The sequence below is a fragment of the Seriola lalandi genome, unplaced genomic scaffold (genome assembly GCF_002814215.2).
Source record: "Seriola lalandi dorsalis isolate HSWRI2012SDOR001 ecotype SW California unplaced genomic scaffold, Sedor1 jcf7180002054377, whole genome shotgun sequence".
In the NCBI taxonomy this organism is placed as follows: Eukaryota; Metazoa; Chordata; class Actinopteri; order Carangiformes; family Carangidae; genus Seriola; species Seriola lalandi.
This window is the reverse complement of record NW_019524930.1, coordinates 24994-47952: the sequence shown is the minus strand read 5'-3', so window position 1 is coordinate 47952 and position 22959 is coordinate 24994. Positions and strand designations below refer to the sequence as shown.

The following is a 22959-nucleotide window of genomic DNA, read 5'->3' as shown; positions in this document are numbered from 1 at the left end:
TGTTTTCTCGAGGCAGGTAGAAGCAAAACGCAGCAAACTGAAACATATGTTGGGTGACTGAGCTGATAGCTGCTGCCTGTCCAGATAGTTGGCTGCCTCTTGCTGTGTCTGTCTTTTGTCTGTGGGCAGCAAAGTCGAGACTGCCAAGACGGAGCCTCGAGGGGTGTGTGTGTGTGTGTGTGTGTGTGTGTGTGTGTGTGTGTGTGTGTGTGTGTGTGTGTGTGTGTGTGAGAGAGAGAGAGAGAGAGAATGTGTGCCCAACTTGCTAGTTAATGAGATGGATTTCTGCTGACCGAAGGACCCAGACACCGCACGCCAGTCACACCATAATGCTTGTGCAGGTCAGGATTTATTTCCCAGCCGTGCTGCTCCTCAGTGACTGAACAGGCTGGCATGTAATGCATCGGGTCTAAATTTTTCAAACATGCAGTCGGGCAGCGAGGCAGATAATCAGTCAGACAGACAGAGGAGCCTCGCCCCATTTTCTGCTTCAACTACAGAGCTCAGGGGCAAGGTGGTTGCCCTCTGCGTCCAACAGGTGTTGAACCATGCGAGTGCAGTGTGGCGCTGCTGAAAATCAAAGGCAGGAAAACGGAAGAAATAAATCCACAGACAGCATAGAGAGTCTATTTTACCCCGGACGACCAGCTGCACAGGACTTATCAGATATCAATGTGCATACAGCACACATCAGTGTTTTTCCTCTCATGCAAGGTGCAAAAACAAAGCTCATGAGGGCTGAATCCATCTGCACCTCGGCCTCTTCATTTCGCTCAACTGACTTTTCTCAAGACAACTGTGTGTGGTTCTATCTTGGGGTTTTATTTTTTATTTTTTTGTCTTGAAAAAAGGTCAGCAGACCAAAACAAAAGACAATCAAACAGTGCAAAAGAAATCTCTGTCTTTCAGTTGCTCTCTTGTTGCTGTTTTTTCCTCTGTACCTTTTACTTTTCTTTCTCTCTCTGCAGCATCTCACAGGGATTGTGTACATGACAGTGCAGGGTGTTCACTTTCAACTTAATATGTAAATGTCACCTCGGGAGAGACAACAAAGCAACAAAGGTATGAGTCTAAAAGAATCTGAACAGTCTGAAGACTTTGAAGATTGCAAGTCAGAGAAAGACCAAGGAGAGAAAAGAAAAGGCAAAGATGGCCACAGCGACAGAGAGAAATAGACCCTTTATATAACCAGTTTATTCAAGGATCCCTGTAACTCTCTTTTTAACAACAGCAATAAATTTCATAACAGCACCTGATCATACCATGTCTGCCAAGGACTCCACAGAGAAATGCTGTGAAAATATGTGAAGTGGAATGTAACCGCCTGTTTTCAAGGCTGATTCTAAATCAGCAGTCCAAAGATTGGACACCTAAGATGGCCTGAGGAAGAGATGACCACTACTACTACCAATACTACTGAGAAATAGCAAGTGATAGGCAACCAAAGATGGGAAGGGTCACAGAAAGTCAAAGTGAGATTAGAAACAAAAATTATGATGAAAAATGATGTAACTGAAAGGTATAGACAGGTGAACATGTTTGTCCTCACAAGGCACAACTTAATTGGTCTAAAATACCGTCTCTAAGCCAATCTAGGACACATTACTGTACGTCGACTCCTCAGCAAAATTAGACCAGAGGTATGTCCCAGTGTGGCCAATCTTTGTAATTTGTAAGGATTTGTGTAGCACATTCCAGTGTGTCTCCAACCACAGAGATTAGTGGGCTCACTAATCTCTATGTGAAGCTACAGAAAGTGCAGCTTTAGTCACAGAGGTTAACAACCGTGCTAACTCATTGTTCAGTGGGTTGTGGATTAATTATAATACTGCAAGGGAGAAATTCTGACAGGGGGGTGTAGCTGTAGTGGGCTTGTTGGATCAAGACGTCAGGGTGACACTTCACTAAGGTAAGCAACACCTATTGTATTGCCATGCATGTTGCATGGAAACTCACATTCGGTCTGGATGTCAATATGGTATTAAGTATGGTGCATTTTATGCAAATACAAAACTTTCTTGGTCGCCCAAACAAATGCACCTATTAATGAAAAACAAACCAATTCCTAACCATTAGTGTGCCACCAGACTGATTATAAACTTGTAGTGTTTTTACATAATTCATTAATAAAATGGCCCATTCAAAAAGCTAAAAAGCATAAACACAAGATTCAAATCATGCATTATAACTCAAAGGGAAAAAAAATTACAAAAAGATCCAATTACAACTGAAACGATTAGTCGATCAATGAATTAGTCAAGCGACAGAAAAACAATCTGCAATTATTTTGATGACTGATAAATCGTTTCAAGAATTCCAGATTCTCAAACAAGAGGTTTTCCTGCTTTTCTTCAGTATACAGTACATCAATATAAACTATGTTGCATATGGCTAAGCAAAGGTGTGATGGGCATTTTTTGACTGTTTATAGACTAAACAGTTAATCAAGAAAATAATCATTAGTTACAGCACTAGATCAAACTATTAAAAGGTAATTGGTATTTATATTACATTTAAATGTTAATACATTTTAAGAGGGATAGGCAAAATGAAGTAATCGAGTAACGGTGACTGATGGTCGTGCTGTGTACAGGCATCACTATGGTTTGATGTTACTGGTCAGCTGGTAGCTGAACAGCTAATGAAGCAAGTCAGTGATTGTGAAGCATCAACAAAGCAACTGAAGCCAATCACCAAATTCAATAGTGACTTCAGTGTATAAAATGAAACATTTTTTACTTATTTATCCAGCAAAAACTACAAATCATCCTCTGTCTCCAGCTTTTCAGGATTTTTTTTTTTTTAGTTTTTTTTAGCTGTTTGATAACATTGTTATTTGAATAGCGTTGTCTACAGCTTGTAGACACTCTGGGTTCTTGTGAGTTGTGATGGGCATTTGTCAAACTTTTAACCAGTTTTTCCAGTACAGAAAATAAATGCAGCATACTTATTTCACATGCTGTGATTACTCAAATTCAAGTTTTCACATAAAAGTGAAACAAACTGTACATCTCCAGTTGTTGCAATGTTTTGGAAAGTTTTAAGATTAAGTGCTGGGTACAAAATAAAAGAGAATATGTTTCAAGCATTTCTTCAACTACTTTAGAATTTGAGATGTTGACTCACCAAAACTAAGGCTTTTAATAGAATATTAAAATATATGAGATCAACTGACCTCAGAGAGTGAGTACGTGTAAGGAAACAGAAAAAGAAAAAAAAAAACTGACAGGGAAAAATATGAAACTTAACAGACTGTGATTTCGTTTTCATTTTTGCAAAGCGAGGGTGAACATATTTTACTGTTAATGTCACTTTTTTGTTTTCCTTTGTTGTTTTGATCATCTAATGTCTCAGTACCTGACAGGCTACAAGCTAAATTAGCTCTTTAAACTTGTTATTCAAATGAGGACTGATGACCTTAAGAAGCATTTGCAAATAGATACACATAGGCACACGCAAATGCAGCACTTTGGTTTTCTGTTGCTATAGTACTGCATTCATCACAATACACACTATAAACACTCACATAACAACAGAGAGAGAGAAGAAGAAGAGGAGAAAGGCCTTGACAGATGCATCTTTAAGTGGGATATGTAGCAAGCATTTTGGGAAACCCCCCCCCATTCCACTCGGGTACTGACACTTTTTTTGAGCAATTTTGGATTTATATTTTGAAATGCACTGTCAGTGGAAACTCTTAATACTGTTTCAGGTTTGCTGCCATTATCTGTGACAGCAGGCATAGTGATTGTACATTTCCAAAAACTTTCTCCTCGCACTGTGCTATATTTGTCACCAGAAAAAAAAACAGCATGTTCAGGAAGAATCAGTCAGTCGAGGGACTCGCTACAGCTATTAAAGCAGGTGTAAGGACAACAGACTACACATTTCACTTGATATACTAACTACCACTATGCAGCCTCCCATTCATTAGGTTGAAACATAATTTTTATAGTCGAGAAACCCAAGTACCGACAACTCACTGTTCGCTAAACTCCTGCTCTGACATAAGCTGCACTCTTTTTCATGCCCTGCTAACTAGCTTATTACCTACAGTGGTAACCCCACATTATTTCCAAAGGAGTCGTTAACTATCGTTAACTAGCCAATTTATTTGGTGAAGTCTCGGGTTATGTTAGAAAAGAATCGGAGCCAAGGTGCTACTATATCAGAGTTTACATCGAATAGTGTCACATCTGTCAGACTGCATCATCTGTTGCGAGGATTTTGACTTTTTGCCTGGAACATGAAGTTTTAGCCTCAGTCTTTTAGCACAATATCACATACTGTACGTAACTTATGTGCATATTTAAGATATTTAAATACGCTGATATGTACGTTTGATACAGCTGACAAAAAAATCTGCAAGCACCAGCTGAAAAAAAAACAACAAGTCATCAGCTAGAAATGAGATGCTGCTTTTGTTGCAGTGGTAAAACTGCCGGCTTTATCATTCTAAAATGGATATGTGACTGATAAGTTTCTATAAAAGAATAAGAATGTCCTGTTGAGAGTTTAAATTTTATTTCTTTTAGACAAGTTCATCCGTTAAGATGCAGCTGTGAAATTTACATTTTAATAAGACTGCAGGGCTTAGTCCTAGTGCTGTGGTTTCTGCCTTTGCTAGACTTGTTCATATACACAGTTACAGATGTGACTCTCACAGACCAGAATAATAAAATACAGTAAATTAATTCTTGAGCTAAGTGGAATTGTATGTCATTTTAGCGCAGAAACACTACAAAGAAGACACAAGAACATGGATGTAAGATTAAAAGGAGGGCGATAACACATGTTTAACACGTTCAAACCAATCCATCACAAAGTGCAGTCAGTTAAACCAAGGCATTAAATCTTAGTATATAGAACACGCTTAAACATTTCTGTGTGGCTACATGGACAAGCTTTGAAGGAACTCTTTGAGACACCGTACTTGTTTAAGAATGTCTTGTCTTGTCACATAAATGTAATGGATGCCTCAGTTTCGGACTTAACACACATATCAAAAGGTACATTCAGATTAAGTGCCAGTTAAAGCTCCTCGAATGTCTAGAACATCTGTATCTTAAAATTTTAATTGGATGCCAGACGGGTGGCCAGACTGGTAATTTGTGAGGGTACATAATTCATCGAGTCGAGGGCAAGCATATGCTGAAAGGAGAGATGGTCTGTGACTGACCTGAGAGCTTTTAATGTGAAAGGACAAATCAAAGCATGCCAAATTAATGATTTTATACAAAAAAATAGAAAAGTACAGTTTTGTATTAGAAATAACAATCCACATTTGATTTGATTCAAAGTTTATAGCATTAAGTTCGTTTCATCCTCCACTGTTAAACACTAGTCAGTTCGACTGAAACATTTCTGGGTTGAATTCAGCTCCAGCTACAGTATATGCAGGGCAAAAGGGTCAAAAACTAGCCTTCGGTCCCTCTCAGTCACAAGTCCCCAAGTTTAGTGCAGTGCAGTGCGTCCGTGGCGTGGTTCAGACTCAGTAAATGTCTGTGTGTGAGGTTGAAGAATCTCTAAGTGCACATGAAAAGATTTCTACATTCTTTACTGTACAACAGTTTTTGTCCATCTCTCTCCAGAAATGGCTTTAACTGTGTAGTGCCACTTCACTCCTCATTCCAACTAAGCAACTCGACTTGTCAAATATTCAAAAACGCAGCCATGCTTCACATTCTCCACAGAGACGGGAACACAGAAGGAAATTTAGAACATCAATTACTTCAACCAGAAATGTGAGAGGTGCTTCTTTTTGCAGTTTGAACTTTGTTAAATTTTTATCATCACCAGTGCATTTTTATCTAGAAAAGCAGCCACCGATGATGTATTCTGAGACTAAAAAAATTGTCAGGGTGTTGTTATTATCAAGAAGAAAAGACCAAAATGTAGGGAAATCAAAGAAGCATCACAGGTGTACAGAAGAAATGATTGCTGTCCAACTGTGTGATCCCCACATGCAGCTGACTGTATGCTGACTGCTCATCCAAATTTCATAGAAGTGAAGCTGATGAATTCAGATTGCTTATTTTCACCAACCAGGAATCTAAAACCCCGAAATATAGTTTATTATCACAGAAGAGGAAGATAATCAGCACACATTCACAACATCTAAGCTCTAGAAAATAGTTAGAATTAGAAACATTATCTATTGCAGGAATATAGAGACATTACTATATCTATTACTGTTGACAATTCTGTAACTCTGCTGCCTGCAGTGCACTACGGAAGCATCGGATTAGTAATGTAAAAGGAAATGTTTCAATACATTTAGTCTAAGTTAAGTTAATAGAAAAAACAGGGGCTTTTATCTTTTATATATATTTGAGATAAAATATAGCCTTGCAATATCAATGTAAACTTTTAAAACCATTGCAATTCCATATTGCCACCATGACTTCTTTTCACTGGAAATAAGGGCTTTTCCAGATAAGTTACCAAATGTTGATATTGGCATCTCTGGTGTTCTCATCTTATATTTCACCACAGTTTCCTGATCAGCAAGTCAAGTCAGTGTCACACCTTTAACTGCCTCAACCCCTTTGTTCTTGTAATGGGCTATACAAATAAACTTGCTCTGCCTTGCCTAAAACTGCCTTCCTGCCAGGTGATCAGCCAGGTAACTCAACACTTTACAGATGCACCACACCAAAACTACTCCATTTTAACACAGATTAGTTATGTAGAAGAAAAGTGACACTTTTAGTGAGGTTTTAGTTTTAGTTTCAGGTCCAGGTACAGAACAGCAAAAACCAGGGGCTTTTAATGTCATATTGCGACCGTGACTGCTTTTTATTGAAATTAGGGTTGTCACGATACTATTTCACTATTGACGTTACAGACGGGCAGGACAGATAACGTTTGCTGCCTAGCTCCCACGTTAATGTTAGTCGCACAAAACTTGACGTTAATTTAGTTTTACGCTGGCAACGCCAGTTCAGTGTTGTGAACGCCAACTAGCATTCATGTGTTCAGCTGCCAGTGAGGAGAGGGGCTGGCGTCTGCAGTGGTGCTGTATGAAGTTGTGTGTCAACTGGAGGTGAAGACGGTACTGTTGGTATTGATTGCATCGACTGTTGCAAATGAGTATCTAATCCGATACAAATTTTTAGTATCGATTAGTATCTGAGTATCTATTTTGCACCACAGCAAAACTACTCCATTTTAACACAGAGTGATCCTCACAGTTTAGTTATGTGGAAAAAAAGTGACACTTTTAGTGAGGTTTTAGTTTTAGTTTCAGTTTCAGGTCCAGGTACAGAACAGCACCACTGGAGCCACTAGGAGATCAGTGTCATATCCTCAGCAGGGCAGACGCTCAAGGACACACTCAGGTCACCCTGCTGAGGCACAGGCATATGGCATCAGATCAAAGAATAATGAAAGGATGGGGAGTGGAGCATTAGGATGAGTGCTACATACTTTACAGTGAATCAGGTGCAGATGGAAAAACTGAAAACATGCATCTATAACTACAGGGATGCACTACAGATTGGTTGTCTTTGTCTTGCAGCTTTGACAACTACGTCTGACCACTTGTCTTACTTGTCCTCAGATGTTAAAATAGCAATAATCAATATCTTTACATTAATGACTACTTGTATATGAACTACGTTAATTGTGCTGATGAACCCCTTAAATGCTTCACGTGGGGGGGGGGGGGGGGGGGGGGGGGGGCTTTACTGCATACACTTTACTCTATACATCTTACTTGTGAGCTTGTCTACAGCTCTTACCTTGTCCTATTCTTATCTCAGATTGCATTTCATTGCTCTCCTTCAACTTAAGGGATTCTCTGAACTCAACCTTACATTTTACAAACTGAACAGCTTATTTCACCATTGTTAATTTCAAGCCACAGATATATTGTGAGCCAGTTAGCCTGAAATTTGTCATTTCAAGCTTCTGGCCCTTAACTGTTAACAATGTAATGTTTTGGCCAGAACAGGCAGACAAGTTCAGTGAAAAACAAAAAAACTCCTCTGTACACTACCTGCTCAGCAACAAACAGCATAAAGACAAAGTTAGTGACTAGCTAGTGAGCATAGCAGAGAATTCAGCTGCTGAAGAGACAGATATTTCCCTCAGGAGTTGGTAAAGACCAAAAACAGAGCAAAAAGACAGTAAATATTGAACTCACTTTCACCAGGTGGACAGAGACACAACTCCAAATGAATGATGTTCAGTATCAAAAGTTTGCCATAATTATTGAAAAAATGATAAATGTATAAATGCAAAATCTAGCTGGATGAAGATCACAGCCAGAGCAACTCTCTCTCATCTGTTCCCCACTCTCTCCCTCTTGCGTTGTAACCAACAAGCCAGTCCTCCCATTCCTATCAAAAATGGATTAGTCATGCTACACAGTGTCTAAAGCCTCAGAGCTCTCTCATTGCTCAAGCACATCTTGCTGTAGGCAAGTTCATCTCATCAAGTTATCTACACTGTTGTTATTTAACAGAATTTTTACTGTATATTTTACAGATTTTTCCTGTATTAAAAAAAATACATGAAAATATTAATAAAATTATAAAAATAGACTGTGATTTTACATGTCAAATGTAAAATAACATGAAAACACCGTAACTGTGAATAACCATAAAATTTAAATTTTTTTAAAAGAAAATTAAGGTTTTTTGTTTTTTTTTTACATAAAAATACTGTTAAAATAGATTTGCAAATGTATCGTAGTATTTGTTATCTAAGAGATTAAACTGTTAAATTTAAGTTTAATACTGTTAAAAGGGTAAAATGAGATAAAATTGCTGACAATTAACAATAAAAGAAGTATTCGTTCTGTAATTTTATTGAGATTTGTTTGTTAATTTACAAAAATCTTGTGTAATTACGGAAGTTTTCACAACAAAAATGTTGAATAAATGTGTTTTTGTCAATGTATAACATGTATAAGCAGTGGTAAAATGTCAAAATATAGTTAATATAATTATAGTTTCAGATTTTTTCCCAATTATACTTTTAAGGTAAAGTAAATGTTTGGTTGTAATAAATATATGCATTAATTATGCATAAATTGCATACATTTGAGTATACACCCTGGACAGAAAAGTGCCTTATTCAAATATTAAAGTTTGAATCTTTGCCGTCCAATCAGAGCATTGCACTCGGCTCCGCCTCCTCGAGCTCCGGGACAGTTGTGTTTGTGAGCTACGCTACAGTCTCTGCTCTCCTCCAAAAGTCTGTCGGCTAACTTGCTCCTCCAGAACTTTCTGTCTTCGGCTGCCAGGGAAAGGTAGTTTAACAAGGTAAACATTTTTTGAGTGGAATTATTTAGATTATGTTGTTTATGTGAAATTATGTAGATTATATGTTTTCAATTGCTATTAGCCAACGTTGCCAGTGAAGGGCAAATTGATAAGCATTTTAGCTGTGTCCAGATACGTTACCATTAGGCTAACATTAGCTCTAAGGTAACTTATAGCTGGTTCTGTCGTTGGTTGTTAGGTTCATAGACAGTAACATTATCAGCCGGTCAGTGGACAGTCTTTTTTCCTCCAACATTTGGCGGCCACAGTTGCTGCAGAGGTTGAAATTTGCCGTGAAAGTCAATGTTATGCTTGCGGCTATTACAGACTCCCGCTTTTTTCTGGCTGTTGAGTGTTTTGAGAAAAATGCGGTGCCTGATTTTGCAAGCCAGGACATACTGTATTTGAGGCCAAAGTGTCATATTTACCTTAGTTAAGTTATACTGTTCATTTGTTGATGATTATAATTTATGGCTGTTTGACCAGTGTTAAAAGATGTACTCCTGTTGCATTCGTGGAACATCTGTTCAGTCAGTAAATGCATATGTTGTGCTGTCCAGCAGGCTGAGCCAAATATGTCCAGTGGTCCTGAAGTACTGAAGTTGAGTGGTCCTCAACTGAATCCTTGACATTATTACTTTTCTAGGTAAGATATACAACTAGAAAAAGTAAATGATGATTACATTGTGAATAAATAAATAAATTTTTAAAACTTTTTCTTTTTTCACGTGTTAGGACATTGAGCTTAGCCCATTTAAAAGCTACCAAGTTCACCACAGCGATGTCCTGGTCTTAGTAGATCCATGAGCCTTCGCGTGGATCTGTTTCTGTATTCTGTTGGCACATTTCTGGTGAGTAATTCCATACAAACACAAATTCATAAGTAAATGACTTAAGGGTTGTACACAGAACTGCAAAGCACAGTATTCCCGCCTTGAACGGACTGTGTAAAAAGGGGCTTAACATTAACACTAGTTAGATGCGTGGATCCGCATTAACTTCGGCGGATCAGGCGGGTTGAGCCCAAAAATGAACATTTTGAATAATAACGGATGAATGGATGGAATGATATAATTAGGAACATAGTACCGGTAATTCAATTCTACATTATGTTTTGTTGGCATGCAAATTATATAGGCACTAGGAGTTACTCGGGACCTAGATTTTATTTGGCTACCTATTCATCTGACTACTTGTTAGGTTATATTGTGGGGATGACATTGGTGCTTTCATAAAATTTTTACACTGAAAGCACTGAAAGCCTAAAGCTCACCGCTATGCCGCTGATTGTAAATTCCCTATCAACTCGATGTTTCATGAAGTAACTTGCCTCTAATGTAATTTAACTTGGTTGTGAGTACCTTTACTTTGGCGTGTAAAGCTGGGTGGTGGTGCCGCAGACGTTGCATCAGGTTTGACGCAACTTTTTAACGGCAGGCTTTGCTCGACAGGGGGGCCGTGGTCTTGAATAACTCCCTGGTCATTCTTTGAGTTAGCTAGTTAGCGTAGCCTCAAGGCCTCCCTCTTCATTCACGTAAAGCTGGTGCATCACTGGCGTAACAGTTTTCGTAACGTACAGGTTGCGCCAAAATAATGTACTGACTTAAAGTTCATTTTCCAAGTGAGACCAGAACCCCCCTCAGTGTAGCTGAGCCTTTACAAGTAACTAACGTTTTAAAGCACGGTCAATAGTGAGACCTTTTCATCGCTGCACCCCGAGTGTGAATGGGCCTAAAGCAGCTGGTCAAATAAATAATGAAGCTGCAGCCGTTGCCTACAGGCTTATGTTTACAGTGTATAGCCAAAGCTAATTCTATACTATTGTGAGGACTGGCCTAATTACCAGGCAGCAGTGCCAAAGCTCAGTGTTCGGTTCAATTATTTTCTAAATTTTTTGTTTTCAAAAATGTCTTAACGGGGGCGTCGTGTAGCGTAGTGGTATAAGCAGGCGCCCCATGTGTAGAGGCTACAGTCCTCGCTGCAGTTGGCCCCGGTTCGAATCCCGCATCGGACGGCCTTTCGCTGCATGTCATTCCCCCTCTCTCTGCCTCCCTGTTTCCTGTCACTCTCCACTGTGCTGTCCATTAAAGGCATAAAAGCCCAAAAAAATATACTTCAAAAATGTCTTAATGATAATATTTACTTATCTTAAGATTCTATAGAAAATATCCTATTCAATAAATATTATTTGTTTGTTCCTCATTCTGTTCTGTAAAGGCCTACCTATTCTTAGGCTGACAGATTGAGCAAGCTGTTTTAAAGGAGGGAGGATTTTAGTGGGAGCACTGGGGCACCAGGTGTAACTGTGTGACAAAAACCTTTGTAAGCCTTTTTTTCCCCTAAACAGAAAATGTATCAAGAATTATTGAGGGAATCAATGAAGGATTGCACCAATAAGCAGAATCAATAATGGCAATGGTAATGGAAATAAAAAATTACTTCCCATCTCTAGTCCACCTAAAGTCTACAAAAATTAATTTTTCAACACCACAAATACATTTACAAAGAAAGCCACAGTGTAGCTGGGTCTCCGCTGAAGATTATATCCCCCCACTTAAAGCATGAAGCAGTGAGTGATATCATAAAATGAAGCAAGAGAGTAGAGGGGGAGAAGATGGAAGAGATGGAAATAGAGAGAGACAGAGACAGAGCACATTACACACTGTCATTATGAAGGATCTGGGTCAAGTCACTAAGAAGCAAGCCATTGACGGTAATGATACAACATATTGTGCAGGAGTTCAGAGAATGACATACTGTCATACTGTACCACTCATCATGAAATATGTACAAACAGTCAGAGGTCTTTTTTATATTTCAGCGTGAACCCAAAATAGATACCAAGTGTGTTGTACTACGGTTCAAATACAAATAAATATAATCTTGTTCCCACTTCCTCTCGTTGTCTTTAAAGGAAGCTTTCGATCAAAGCACTTTATGTGTCACAGAGTACAATACATTTACATGTATATCCACACCCTCTTAAAACCCAAATCACTCTTGGGTAGCTTCAACATTACAAAGACAACATCGTGTCCACAGTTGGTGCGCAGATTTTTGGATTATTCTGGTGTCTGTGCATGTAAATATCATATTTTGATTTTAGAAATTCAGTTAAGCTCGTATTCCATTTTGAGAAACATGAACATGCTAGCAGGAGAACTCGAGAACTGAGATATTGTGGTACGGTAATACATTCTTTATCCAGACAGGTTTTCTGATCATTGTCTTCTATGTGTGCAGGTGCAGAAATTCATCAGATATGTTATGAGAGAGACAAACCAATTAGAGAATCCTGAATAGAGACATCCCTAACGTCAAAGATAGCCATTGTTTGAAACATATCTCACCCCTCCTCCCAATGAGCCAATCGTCTTCTTTATGTCAACAGAACAGGAAGCAAATCAAGCCAATTGTGTTGTTGCACTGACAAAAGCAAAACCTAATGCATGTGCTGTAGAAATATAACCTAGGGAGCTATTATTTTGGGGCAAAGTCAGCAAACTTTTGAGTAGGTTTTTATCAGATTTTATTATTTATTAATTATTTTGTTCATTTAATAATCATTTATTTATTATTTCCTGGTGAACATGGAAAGTGCAGTTATGTCTCTCTCTCCAATTCATCTAGATGAGGGCCTGGTCTTGTTAGTCTGAAATAACGGCCACAATGGCTGACGACTGGCATGACTTGCCTATAAAGGACTCTGGTATTTATCCACAACCAATGAGATAACTTAGGACAGAAACAACAGAGAACTCAAAGACACGTACACATTAAGAAATGCTGCTGTTAAAATCATGCATATATCCAGGTTTCTCTTCCATGTCAATGTCACATCCAGAATATCTTTGGATACTTTAGGATATTGACAACTAAATTAAAAATATAGTTCCACATTCTAGGAAATATGCTTATTCTGTGAGGTTGCCAGGCAACCAGCGGTCCAGCAATCATCTAACACTCAGCAAACAAGCGTATAAGCAAATCTTTCAAAATGTCAGACTACTCCTTTCTGAGGTTTTGAAGTTATTTTGTCAAAACCAAACATTTTTGAGCTGATCTGATCGAGGCATCATCAGTTAAATATACTGTAGGATCATTCATGAAAGCCCACAATCACCTACTTTATATTAGAGGACCAATATGTCAGGGTGTCATTTTTTTTTTTTATGTGTCTCCAGGCCTTGCTGCCTGGAGACACATGATGGCGTGTCATGAATGAATCAGCCATGTCACTCCACTCCTCTCCACCACAACACTGACCTTTCAGTAGTTGCTACACAGTTTACAGAGTTCATCCCTCACTTCTTCAGAGGAAATGTCAGAGGCACTCGTGTGCCCCAAGAGTGAAAAAACAAGTAATTAAACAAAAAGAAATAAATGATATACACAGAGAGATATGTATACAGTGACTGAACAGAGGCCTGTTTGCATCCAGTGTTTTGCATGAACGCAAACGCTCATTGAACGCGTTCACATTTTTAGTGAGCACTGAATTGAACGCTTCAGTTTACAAATGATGAACGTGAACGTCTTACGACAGTTTTACAGCACGCTGCATAACATCTCCATGGACACGGCCCAGCTTTGATGGTGCTAGCGGTACAGACACATCTACTACTGCTGAAGCCAGTTTGTTTGAGCATTTGAAGCAGTTTTATGATCAAACAAGTGGAGACTCAGAAAGATTATATTTATATACGTTTTTTAAATGTAATGTCTGTGATTCTTCACTGCTATACAATAATTCATTTAGTTTGGGAGTGGCAATGATTAGGGGCTGTTGATGGATGGGTAGAAGGAGGTTCTATTGAAAAAGAATATCGGCCTTTATGTATTAAAGAAAATGAACTATGAACGTGAACTAGTTCATTTTAAGTGTGAACTGGCACAACACTGTTTGCATCCATAGCTGCTCTATAGAGTTTATGTAGCACTTTGGTGTCAATAAATCATTATCATATTAATATTTCTGTCGCTACTTTCTCTGGCCTTGGGGTATGACATTGACATCCCACAAAGCTCTGAATTGCTCGCTTGTTTTTCCAAACAGAGAGACAGCCATCAAAGAGAACAACACGAGACCTTATTTGAATCAATGAGTTGTGAACAGCAATTCAAAAGGTATGGAACCAAGCAATGCCATCAGTGAACAGCATACAATTTAAAAAATGATCCACCTTAGTAAAAACATAATATTTTTCATTGAAAATGATGTGCTATTATATGCAGCTTAATGTGAGAAAGCTGGTTTCTTAGCCTGTTTTTTTAAGAAAAACTCTCATTGCCCTTCCTGAGTGTATCAGGCTGTGATATGGCTTGTAGCCGATTAACGGGGCCAAAGATGTAACTAGGCTTCAAGGCTATCCTTAAAATCTCTTAAGAGGTAAGATAACCAAAAGATGAAATGATGCTGAAAACATAATTAGTTGCAGCTCTATATGTGGCCATGTAAAGCCTTTGCCTTGCTGCTTCACTTGCTTACTCTTTATCTGCAGAAAATCTTAGACCAGGGAGGCCCAAAGTGGAGCCTGCGGCAGAAAGTTGTCATATGATAACCTCCGATTCGTCCCACCTGATGGGTTTGATAACTCAAGGCCAAAGTATAGATTACATGATCGATAACAAGCATCTCTACTGTACAAGTTCCAAACCCATGCGGCTCCCTCGCCTGAAGGTAGGATTGAGACAACAGTGTGTCTACACAGAGCCCGGCTTACACTGACATTTCTTCAAGTTTTGCAATGTGACTGCCATTTTGATAAATGTTTCTTGTTTCATGATGTGATATATATGCCTATCGTTTTATACACACCTCAGTGTTTCCTCTACATTCATTTAGCAGTGGCGGCCCACCACTGCTAAATCATAGCCGCCACGCCTTCAAATTTCTTTTTTTTTTTTTGTTTTTTTATTTATTGTCGCAAATGCACCACCGCCACATCTCTCCACCTTCACAGCACAGCCTGTGTGATGATGAGCGCAACAGCAGGGAGAGGGGAGGGAGGGAGTGGGGGGGTTGGGGGATCCTATTGGAGTTAATTACTCGTGAGAGCGCGGCCTTGAAAGTGACATCACGTCAGGCACCATGTGAGAGTCAGAGAAGTGTAGTCGTGAGGAATAAGGCAGCGAATTACCGGAGAAAAGGTAGACTTATTAGCCAACTCAGTGACGCTAACTTGGGTAAACTAATTGATAGCATTAAGCTAATATCTACATGTCAATATGTATTAACTGCTGACTGCATTTTCAGATGAGCTTGTTCAGATACTTCAAGAAGAGAAAGACAACAGATGAAGAAGACACTAGTCAGGTAGCTTATCATAAGCCTTTTACTGACTCGTAAATGATGATGGTTAGGTAAAAAATTGTATTTCAATGTTCACACTTGTAAATCAGATGTGATGTGAGTGTAAACTATATAACACTGTTAGCGTTACGTTACTCACGCTTTTAATGTAATCTTATTAGACAAGTAACATAAGACAGGGAGGAGTTGTTAAACAAAGTGGAGGAGAGCAGAGCACAGCAGCGGGAGAGCTGGGTGAAGGTGCAGGAGAGAGAGATGAGCCTGGGTGCAAACTTTGCCACTGACTCTACAGCCCCATCTGGCTGATCTTTATATGTTTATTTATAAGTAACATTTATTTTTGACAAACCAAAGGTATTTATTTTTTTTGACATTGTACATGGCTGAGATATATATTGTAAAAGTTCAATGGTAGCGATAAAAGCCATTTTCAACTGGCCAGCCAATAAATAGGTTTTGAATGTAAAATCTGCTGTCAACTGCTCATTTGGTCATTTGTGTATGCCTGCCCCCACCGATCCCCCCACCACCACCACCACCACCCCCACGACCACCACCCGGAGAGCATGCCCCCCACTGCTGAAGAAAAACCTAGAGGAAACACTGCACCTACAGCCAGAGCACCAGCATGGCTAAAAATCTTATTATTGTACCAACTGTTCATGAGTTTCACTAAGTCTGTACTATAATCTGTCCATATCTGCTACCAAGTGCACTATATTTACACATTACAATACTTCACCTTAGATGTGAAAATTACAGCTATTCCACACTGAACCTGTCAGTGACAATAATCTTAAAGAGAAGAAAGAAATCTTAAAAATCTTAATTTACTGCTCACTTTGGTGTAACCTATTAGCGGTTTCTAGTTGAAACTATAGTGATTATTACTTATTTATCCATCTGATTACTGTGACCGAGATATTTTACCCGGTGAAGCCTGTGAACTTGTGCATGCGTTTTACTGTAACAACAAAGACAACAAGCTAAAAATCAGAGCCGAATCAGCAGAAAAAGAAAAGCGCTGAGATGAAAAGAGCTGAGTGGAGGGAGGCAGAACGGCAGAGAACTGAGTAAAAGCCAACCAAATCAGAACAAAACTCCAGTGTTCTCTGTGCTCAACCATTCTCTACTCAGCTCTGCCCATGCGGATATTAAATTGCCTCTCAGCTATCTCTGATCTGATGGAGGTTGGACTGTTTAAAAGTCTGATATCACATTGCCGCTATGCTCTTCTTCTTTCCACTTCCTCTCATTGAAGAACAAGTGCCCTCCACTCTTTGTCACATTTTCTTGTAAATTTGTTTTTCCAGAATGAAATTGACACGACTCAGGGAAAATCAATGAGATGTCGCAGCATGAAAAAGGTATTTGATGGAACGCCCCCGACACTGGAAAAGTATTATCGCATTAATTTGGATGCTGAAAGCCATTCGAGGAATTTCTTCTCCACTGCTACATCTGCTGCTTCTCAGCATGCAGGCTGCACCTGAGTTATGCAAATACAACAAAGTCCCCCGTCTGGAGCTACCATGCATAGACTACAGTGGAAACATCATCATCATCGTCATCATCGTCATCATCATCTCCCTTTCTCTCTCTCTCTCTCTGTCCTCTTTCTCTCTGTCTCTCTCCCCCTCTCTCTCTGATCCAGCTGCTCATTTGGCAACGGAGCAAAGAAATAAATGAAGTGCTTCAGCGGAAGGAAGGCTTCACTGGGAGAGGGATTGTGTGTAGAGGGAGTGAGATGAGGATTTGGTGAGGGGGTTTTAAAGACAGTTTATTTAAATGAGTGTCGTATTTTTTCTTTTTTCGCTTGTGGGACATCAGGCTTAAGGCCACTACTGTCCAATTATGCTTTCAATGGCTGTCACTTTAATCAACGTGGGTCCTTGGATGTTATTTTCTTTGTAACTCTATTTAGTGAATAGCCGGAGTTTAAAAAGCAGTGTTTATTTTTTTCAAGCGCAAAAGAAAATTACATGCACCCAGTATCTGTAGTCATGTTGAATAGAAAAGTAGACTGAAGGGTAAACTAAAGTTACACCCAAAATGGTGAGGACTGAATGGGACGAGCCCTGCTTCAAAATGTGAATACTGATTATTTTAATTGGCATATAATGAAAGCAGAGAAAAGAAATCTCTTCTTACTGACTAGAGGGCTGGTCTATTTCCTAGTTACATGGACTTTATATATAGTTCCTCGAGGTGGGACTGTCTTTGTCAACTGTCTGCAACACCCAGCAGGTGAGCTTAACTTAGCTTGGCAAGCCTGACTTTGACCGACTCCTCTAAAGCTCACATACTAAACATGTTCCAACCCTAACCCTAACCCCCATCAATGGATATTGATGGGGGCGCCTCGGTGGCTCACCTTAATTCTAACCGCAGTGCTTATGGGTTCGAGTCCACCCCGTGGCCCTTTGCTGAATGTAATCCCATCTCTCTCCCTGACTTTCCTGTCCCTCTCACTGTCCAATCAGAACAAACATGTGCCCAAAAAATAAAAAAAAATAAAAATATATAGATCATTTTTACTATATACATTTAATATCATTAACGAAGAAGAAAATGCATTTAATGTGCACAATGTGTTCTGGTAAGCTAAGCTGCTAGCGCTATCAGTTTGGTACCACAGACTCTGGCTTTCTGTGTACTCTTTGGGATGGCACCTTTTCAAATACCTTTTGATTTTGAGCTTTTTATTATTGTCTGCAGCTGAATTCAAAACCAGAGACACTGTAGATCATGGTCTGCATCTTAACCCTTCCCTCAGCCCTGAAGGCGCCCCATGGGTATTTTAGGTGAAAAGAGGTGAAATAATAACAATGCAGGGTAAACTGACCTATCCATGTGGGTGCAACAAAACTAACAGGAGAGTGAGGGAGCTGTCAATCAAGCACAGTCTGTACACTTTTGAGAGGAGGTCTGATCAGGCAGCACAAAGGACATCACCTGGGTGTGGACTAAGGGTGTGAGTGCCTTGTGTGGTCATGTTGCATATTGTCTCAATTAACACCACTGCAACTGCAATGTGTTCTGAATGCATTTTAACCTTTAACATGTATTTTTTTCTTTTCCACATAAGACATTCACACACGATTCACATGTTAATACCAGGTGTAAATTAGGTCTATATGCAGCGTGCACAGGATAATGAATCCTTTTGACTGTGAGCGTAATGTGGTTAACTCTTTTTTTCACTTTTAACTTTATTTCTTTATTCCCAGTTTAAATCCTTGATTCTTTGATTAAATTCAAGTTGTGTTTAAAACATGTGAAACTTGCTTGTCACTCAGGGGAAAGGCAAAGTATCTTAAAGCACGGCCACTGGCCAGAGTCCATTTGGTTTCATGTACAGATGGTGAATAAACCCTCTCACCTGAGTCTCCTCTGAGCCCCTGGCATCATCTTTGCTTGAAAATTAACAGACATGATTAACCGATTCCCCAATTAGTTGCCAATTTATCTTCTGTCGACTGACTGATTGATTAAATCGACTAATCGTTGCAGCTCCACTGGAGTTGTTCTTTGTCAAGTGAGAATAGAATAAAATACTGCATTTATGAGCTGAAATTGTTCAACTTTTACTTCAGAAACCGAATGAGACTGTCAGAAAAGTGAACAAATGTAGACAACAAAAGGCACACGCACACGCACACACACACATACACATACTTTACCATCATCACTAAATGCCTCACCCCAATTCTTTATGCTAACCAAAACCTGATTCCAAAAAAAAAACAAAACCAAACAATAATACATTCAACCACAGAAAGACAAGCCCACACACACACACACACCCACCCACACATACAGGTGTCCTTCTCTGAACTCGCCCTCTCGGTTACTTAGGGATGGCCTAGGTAGTTCCCATGACAACAAATGCCAACATGAAAGAGCGATCAGAAGAATCTGTAGCAGCCGCTGCTGCTCTGACTGTCCGGACCGGCTCGCTGAGGACAATGAGTGAACCTGCTGAAACCAATGTGAAAACATGCTCTTCGCTCTTCACTGGTTTACGTCACTGTGCTTCATGAAAGATGGAGGCAAGTTAATCTACAGCCTTCCTCTGCAAAGGCCTAAACACGCGATAAATGTTCACTGTGGAGAACCGGATCACAGTATTTACACAAAGCTGATCCAAACACTCAGTGGCTACAGAGACATAACATGCTCCAGTCAACCAAGCTGCAACTTAAAAGAGGCTGGAAAAAAACTGTGTGTATTCAGCAATAAAATAATTAATGGCACATAGAGATGAAGTTCAATGACCTGCAGCAACAACATCTTTACTTTCCTAACACACGAGGCGACATGCAAACTCTATCAATCTATCATTCGCCGACCTCAAACATGGCTTATCCTTTGAAACCTGTAAGTAGCTTAACATTTAGGGGCTGAACAATGAATTGAAATTGCAATATGGAATATCCAAAATCATAGGTGCTGCAATTTTTTTGATAAAAAGAAAAATGTGTCACAACATACCATAAATGAAGCATTGTGCTGCTGCAGAAATGCCCCGTCTACAAATCCTCTTCTCCAGATATAAAGGGAAGGTGCTTGTTTGGAACAGACCCCAGCGAAAATCACGTCATTTTTATATGATTTTCAGTTAAAGTGAAATGCAAAAATGACCATTCCCACTATAATCATGACTCATATCGCAATATCTGTCAATTTTTTTTTTTTTTTTATTATTTCTTTTGCATATCATTCAGCCCTACTAACGTTAGCCACTTAGCATGGCTGCTAGCTCTAATGTTGCTCCTCGCTGGTTGTTCTGACACATTCAGAATCATTACTGCTTTTGCGGTGTTGTTAACAGGCGGCCTGCTCTGTGCGTGTGCACGTAAAATTTATATCTTAAAGCCTTATTGTCACAGTTTCGCATTTCTCTGTAATGTAGCACAGCGTTAACAATGTTACTTATAAGATTCTTTCTCAGCCCTGGATTCAAACAAATTTCTGATGCCCCCCAAAAGTATGTATCTTAATAATTAAATTAATATCATAACCTTCCAACGAATACTCGACTACTGAACTAACGACCACTACTCAACCAAAAAAATCTTTGGTCGGGGGAATCCCTACCAAGAACATTAAGAAATGTACAAGTAGCTGGTGCAACCCAATCCAGCTTTCAACATGAGTGAAACTGTGACCTTCTGGTTCCAGATCAGGCTGATTAACCACAGCCACCAACCTGCCACCTGTAATTTAACAGCCTGATGCCATAACCATCTCTCTGCTATCTGATGAGCCTGGAGTCAAGTCACAGATAACACAGGTTTTCAGAGCAGATGGTCAAAAGATGCCTCCGCAGTATCGCTGCACACGAGTGAACTTAACTGGACTGAGATGCGTGTGCTTTGAGATACTGAACTGGTTTTAAACAGAAAGAAGAAGCCACAGCTTAAATTAAAGAATCTCAGCACAAGGTCCACTTACTAATATTTACATTAACGATGGCTCCGTTCTATTCGAGTGTCCCAGTAAGACATGATAGTGTGACAGTGAACCCGCATGCACAATACCAGGACACTGAAACTGTTACATATAATTTAGCAGTAATCATTAATTCATCAATTATCATTTACACACGCTCAGCCCAAAAAGGCCCATCAATCCATGGAGACTGAGCAGGCAAAGGACTGTGCAATATTGTCAAAAGCTCCAAAACAAGCAAGTAACTGAACCTTTTGCAAACCAAGAAACTTTTTTAGGCAGTATTCAAGCAAATCAGATAAACAGAGAACGTACAGTTCAGATAATACATAATATATCTGTGACTGAAAACTGGTATTAATTCAGTTGACTAAATGATTATCATTCGGCTGAAACTATCATTGTCGTTTAATCTTTTGATTATTTTCTAGATTCTTAGATTAACTGTTTGCTTCATAAAATGTCAGAAAACTACCAAACCTAATTCTGAATTGTGGGTATTTGCTACTTTTCCCTTGGTTGAATATTTTTAGGTTTTGGACTGATCAGTCAAACAATACAAGCATTTTGATAACGTCATCTTGGGCTTCATTATTTTCAGACATTTTATAGAATGATTAACCGTGAAAAATAATTGGCAGATTAAGCAATAATGAAAATAATTATTAGTTGCAGCTTCACTCGTTCGAGCACTTGAGCAACTCGTCAACCAAAAATATGAGAAGAGACATTGCGCTTATGATGAATTACGGTTGAAAACTGACCAAATATCTCTCCAAAATAAAAGTGTTGCCCTAAACATGACAAAAAAATGTTTTGTACAATACCGCATCAAAAGGAAAATTAAAAACCCACTCCACTGAAGCCCACTCTGCAAGAGGACAACTTAGTTCATGCTCAAAGCAAGGTAGTTCCAGCACACTTGCTACTATAGCCTCTAAAGCAGTGGCCATAAAGAGATGCCATGTCATAAATGAGAGAGATGTCAGATTGGATTATGGTCTAGGTACAAAGCTTCTGTGTAAACGCCTGGTTAGGTTAAGCTTCATGATGAAGAAGCCCCCTCCTCCTCTTCTTCTCTCTCATTTCCCCAGTGTAATGCTGGCTGTGCATTCTGGGACTCTTTGCTCTTAGTGTAGCTACTGTTAGTGAATCATTAGACATGAGATGCTGTAGTCCTCAGACTTTGCATCCTTCCTTAAAAAAATGGATGGGACACAGTGCCAGAAAGCTGTAGAGAAAAGTGGATCTGAAGACCTTTAAATGAAGCCCTAATGGTTGAACAGTCCTCTCAGCAGTCTGTATGCTGAGATGGTACATTTACTGTAGAAGAACAGTACAGGGAGGCTGAGTGAAGCCTAGTATGGCGTTTGTAAAGATGCTGCTAGTTGGTGGTAATGTGCATGATAACAAAAGAGGGGCAGGGGGCTGTGCATGCGATCATACTTCCATACCATCCAAAGCTTCAATATAAACAGGAGGGTGCAGGATGGCAAGATAAATGTGTGGAGGCTGGATGGAAACAAAGAGAAGCGTGGATGCGATGCTGAATGAAACAATGCATCCCAGAAAAGCAGACAGAGCACCTACCTTGATGTTGTCAGGCGAACACTTCTATCTCTGCATCTTCTTTACTGGAGCACCAGAGGTTTTATTCTCATCAGCCGAGAAAAAGGTGCACATACAAACTGTCAAAGGCATTTAATTGCCAAAAATGTTCTTAGAAATGTATATTAAAAAAAAAAAAAAAACAACTAAAAGCTAGAGGTTGAGTCCAGCTCGACTCCCCCCTGGATAACTATATTCTTTTCGTTTCCACAGACAGGCTATTATGTCTGCTCTCATCAGGAAACAAGCGTGATGTTACGCTAGCCAAGCGGCTAACATAACCCGTAACGGTGTTCTACCGCAAACCGGAGAGTA

The 22959-nt window shown here is 39.4% G+C and overlaps 1 protein-coding gene across 1 annotated transcript in view; it reads right to left on the bottom strand.

Annotated features, from left to right (window-relative positions):
* b4galt2 (UDP-Gal:betaGlcNAc beta 1,4- galactosyltransferase, polypeptide 2) overlaps window positions 1-8281 on the bottom strand; it is a 154984-nt gene extending 146703 nt beyond the window's left edge. Inside the window, 1 exon segment of the mRNA XM_087174734.1 lies at window positions 8147-8281. The gene's annotated coding sequence lies outside the window, so the exon portion shown is untranslated.
* Window positions 8282-22959: the final 14678 nt, after the last annotated feature.